Source organism: Apis dorsata, unplaced genomic scaffold, assembly GCF_000469605.1.
Source record: "Apis dorsata unplaced genomic scaffold, Apis dorsata 1.3 scaffold_1026, whole genome shotgun sequence".
In the NCBI taxonomy this organism is placed as follows: domain Eukaryota; kingdom Metazoa; phylum Arthropoda; class Insecta; order Hymenoptera; family Apidae; genus Apis; species Apis dorsata.
In genome coordinates this window covers 31,801-37,009 of record NW_006264125.1, presented here as the reverse complement: position 1 = coordinate 37,009, position 5,209 = coordinate 31,801, and the positions used below count along the sequence as shown (strand labels likewise).

Sequence of the window (5,209 nt, the reverse complement as noted above, 5' to 3'; positions counted from 1 at the left end):
AAAAAAAAAAAACGTTAAAAATTAATCTTTATAAAATATATTTTTAAATGAAAGAATAATAATAAATAAAAACAAAATAAAATAATTAATAATCAATTGATACACGAATATATCTATTTATATTTTTATCTATTTCGTTAATTAAAATGAATAATTAAATTATATTGATAACTCGACTGTCTTTATAAAATAGATCATTAATATCTATTTTAATTAATATCTATTAATGGAAAATGATTAATTTCTTTGCAGTTGATTATCAGACGTTTAGTTTAATTATTGCGTTGTGATTGCGCATATATCTCGAAATTGATTTTCTAATTGCGACTAAAAGAAAATGATAAAATATATTGCTACGCCATTTTATATATACATGTCTCATTGTCGCTTTAAATCGTGTTTACAGCACGTGTTAACAAAGTAAACAAGTGTTACCATTTTTATAAAAATAAGGATTCAATTTTTTTCTAAATATTCAACATTATTTACATTGCACAAATCAAAACACAAAGTTCACATCTGATTCTATCGATTTAGATTAATCTGCTTGTGGTTCACATTATATCCGAGACTTTAAGTAAGACAAAGCATTGTGCAGCGTGTTTTTTTTAAATGAGAATAATGAAATACTTCATAAGAGATTAGTATTTAAATCAAAGAAATATTTTAACAAAACATGTTTTTAACAAAAAGGGATACATCATAAAGTGTAAATTACTTTTTTAAGTCAAGCCATTATTCTTTAAATTAACTTTGAATGCATTAATCGATTTATATCGAAAAATTATTGGTTTAAAAAATTTTCACTTAAATATTGCAACCCCTTATTGTTAAAATTCAGAAGCTGAAGAAAAAAAATAATTTACACCAATGATATCTAACTTCGAATCAAACAATTTTAAAATATTTTTTTGATAATTTTAATCCCTTGGATATAGAGATATTCCACTGTTCTCGATTAAAGAAAACACTGTGTATGTAGATGGCGTGTACAAATCTGACTTGAAGCGCGACATCTGTCGAAACACGTGGCCAATTAACGGATATAAAAAGAAATAAATTAACAGTACGTTAGTAGAGAGGTGTTTATGCGAAAAAAATAAATTTATTTCATTTATATTTATCAAACGAACGGTCACATTTAATCACAAGTGATTAATCATCTTCACAAATTTAGGATCGAATTATTATTATTATTTTTAAATATAGCAGATATGTTTACGTGATTCATCGAAAGGATGTTAACAATTAGGGCAATGCATGTATAGTTTCCATGATGGATCCAAAGTTAGTCTGACGAAGTCGTAACGAGGTTAATAACATTGGTTTAATAACTTGACTGGCGCACAGTTGATTGTGAGTTAAGAATGTAAAAGTAAATTTGGGGTCAATTATAAAACGATTCGAAGTCCTCACTCCTTCGATTAATATTCTCTATCATAGTAACGAGTTCTGTCGCGAATATATATCAAACAGAACGGTCTCGACTGGACTGGTCCCAATGGACTTTAATTTAGCCAATCTTCATAAACTCTGTCCTTGACTGGCAACATATTTGCCTATTACACCATGTCAGACGTTATATTTTACGTTCTTTTTTGTTAATTTAATAATTTACCTTAAAACAATTCAAATGTCAAATATTTAAAAAAATAATATTTTTTTTTGGAATAAATTTATTTCATATATAATATATTATATTCATGTGTAACAAAAATAAAGTTTTACAATATGACGAAAAACGATTATTTCAATATCTCTTAATTTTTTTATAATTATGTTGAATATTTTTGTATAAAATAATTTTGTATTATTAACATGAATTCATTTATGCAATTTTAATTGGAAAAATTTGTTATTGGAAAGTTATTAAATTGTTAAATCTAATTATGTACAAATTCATTAATTACAAATTTAAATCTGAAAATAATTTTCTCGTATTTTGTATTAATGTCATACGATTGAGCGTGAAAAGTAAATGTAGATACATTCAAAACTTAAATTTTTTTAAAAATATTTATGGAATGAATTATATTCATATTATTCCATGTATATGGAATTTTTTGGATGTAAAAATATCAAAATATTTCTATATAATTTTGACATTTTGGTAGAACTTGACGAGTACATTTCAAAAATCATAATTTTAATCTTTAAAAATAAGCATAAGATCGAAAATCATGCATGTTTAAATACATATTAATGAGGTTCAATATGTATATTAAGATGAGTCGATGATTATACAAATGAGCTATAGTAATGCAAATTTTTAATTTTTCGTGTGCATTCTAAATACGATATCAATTGCTAATTAAATATTTATTTATTGAAATTAAACTTGGTTTAATTTACAATGCCTGAGAATTATTTTCGTTTTATTAATCCTTTTCTTTAAGTGCTTTGTAACAAAACCAATATTGATTTTATTTAAACATGAATTTTTCAACCATGAATTTTTAAAATTGTGGAATTTATTCGTCAAATAAAAAAATTAAATATTTTCAACAAAAAAATTTGTATCCGGAAAAATAAAATTTTACGTTTAAATTATATATTAGAACGAATGACATGTATCAACAGTTTGAAATATAAGTTAATTTTACCCCGAATAGTGATTAGAAAAAAAAAAAGAAGGAATCGAAATAAGTTGAAAAGAGAGAAGGTGAAGAGAGAAAGTATGATCGAAAGAAAGAGAGAAAACTGATATAGAATTGCTTTTGGTCCCAATGGCTTGTGGACGAACGCGTGAACTCTATTTTTAGTCTTCAGTGAAATGACAGTCTCTCTTCAGTGTATATGAGAAGCTATTGATAGGTCGCGGGCTTCGTCGTGAGAGCAGTCAGGCAGACACATCGCGTGAATCACACGAGACGTTGTCGTTTCTTTACCTGAAGTCATATATTGCGCTAGTATGTCTACCATTACTCGTTCTCTAACCAACCAATCAGACGTACGTAGATGGCAGCACGTTAAAAGATCTCATAATAATTCTAGATTTAATTAACGCATCAAAAAACAATCAGAAAAGATTGATTCAAAATTTCTCACGAAATCCGCGGTGCGCGGAGTTGAAAAAGTGTTTGTTTTTAAACTGGAAATGTTTGAAAGGCAGCCCACACGAAGGAATCCCACGCATGAATCGACATTGATTTCCTACTCGATCGTTAGAGAACGTTCATCTTGCTTCTATTATTATTATTTCTAGAATAGCGTCGAAATAATGAATGGCTACTACGATCAGAGAAAATCGTGGGTGGCTGAAACCATACCAGCCACAGTTTATGAATAGCGGGACGCTTTTTAATTCGAGGCTCAAGATGATCGTTCGACCGATCTCTCTCGCGAAAACGTTCTCATCACATCGTACGTGGACATTTACATACATACATACATACATACGTACGTACGTACACATTCATAGCCGTTTGGTTGCGATATTAACACAGTCGTGTGATATTTTTGGCCATAGCGTCACACAGTTATATTTATACGGTATTTGCAACTTCGAAGGATATTCAAAACTTCCTTAAAGAGAAGAAAAAAAACAAAAGCGTTTTTTTATCAGTATCATTATTATTACGTTCATTTGCGCTTAATTAAGAATAGATTCTATGAAATAATATACCTTATTATTACCTTTAATTTATCAATGCAGTTAGTTGTACGTATATTTAATGATGTCCAAGATGTTTTCAATACTAAATTTATAATCGATCTTATATACATTTCTCGAATGCCTAAATCAATAAAATAGTTTCTGGTACTTTGTATTATTCGCAATGCCGTGGATTTTATCTGAGGCATGCGTCGGCTGGTACTTAAATGTATCTCTGAAAGATAAAAAATACACTCGGTCGCGGAATCCAGTTAACGGTCTCGTGTTCTCACGTGGTCCTCTCAAATTCGGAATTTACTCGTGGCGCCTCGATTCCCTTGTAATACGAAGTTGAACGTCTGTGTTCGGTCTTTGGCGGTCTTTCTTTCTTTTCTTTTCTTTTCTTTTCTTTTCTTTTCTTTTTTTTTCATCACTTTATCACTCGAATCAACATCGAACGTGTATCGTTTCGCGTTTCAGGAATGTTATGCAGCATTATAAAACCCCAAATTTAATTTCTTCCCTTGATCCCGGCTGTAACTGGAACCTTTTTCGATTTGTGATCTCTTATCCTTTGCTTCGGTCGGCATGCCATTGAAAAAAAATCTCTCGAGATTGGCTTTTCACACTCGCAGATAACTAGGTGCCAGGAATTTGCTCTAAAGTTGGATATTTATCGACTGGCCAACTCGTATTCGTTGAATAACAGAAAAGTTATACGGTGGTTTCAGGATCAAGTATATCAAACGATCCTTCTTCTTGTTCTATTTATTACTTTGGATAAAGTTCCCGATGAAACTTGGAGAGATAAAGAGAAATTTACATTTAAAATTTTAGCTTGGAATATTTATTAATTTCTAAAATATTAATAAGAAATTAATATTGTATATTGAAAGTTGCATACACTAATACATTGAATGTTATTTATCCAGATATTAATACAAGAATCTTCATTAGTAAAAGTTGTCTAATGATATTTACATTAACCTTAATATCTATACGATTTTCTCTCTGCAATTCATCAATAATTCATTTCATTTTATCCATTCATTACAGCTATTTCGTAAATCCTTCAATTAGCTCTTTCTTCTTCGATTTTAATGGAGAATATATTGTAAAGGATAACTTTTTCTTTTATATAATAAAAAGTTTATACAAATGGTATCATATTGATATAGATGCACAAGAATATATATATATATATTTTTTTTATAAATAACTTGAAAACTAATCATCGTTAATGTTTTTTTTTTTTTAAACTTTTGTCACTAAGATGAGATTTTAATCGAAAGAATTTGAAGAAAGTTCTTCATATTTTTTATTAATTTTTAAAAAAATATAAAATAAAATATGGAATATAAATTCAAAATCAAAATATTTATAATCAGTAAGAATAATCATTTTTTCGTTTATTTTCTTTTTTTCAGCTTCATAAATGCGTCAACAGATTCATTATAATAATATGAAATCATGCAAAGATTAAATATACAATATTTTTTCGACCTTATTAATTTATCATTCATTTTTATTGCTTATTTTTATTTAATTCATGATTATTTACATTATTCTTTAAATTTATTCAAACCTCTTTTGCTTAATATTCATTTATTTCTA

General features: G+C 27.8%; 1 long non-coding RNA gene across 2 annotated transcripts; it reads right to left on the bottom strand.

Moving 5' to 3' along the window:
• Window positions 1-2,080: 2,080 nt before the first annotated feature.
• LOC102679561 lies at window positions 2,081-4,743 on the bottom strand. 2 transcript variants are annotated; one of them, XR_004151636.1, is made up of 3 exons: window positions 4,502-4,743; window positions 3,626-4,432; window positions 2,081-3,525 (listed from the first exon to the last, which is right to left on the bottom strand). It is a non-coding gene; the product is annotated as an uncharacterized LOC102679561 (long non-coding RNA). The 2 variants fall into 2 exon arrangements; XR_422848.2 differs by having other exon boundaries at window positions 3,637-4,432.
• Window positions 4,744-5,209: the final 466 nt, after the last annotated feature.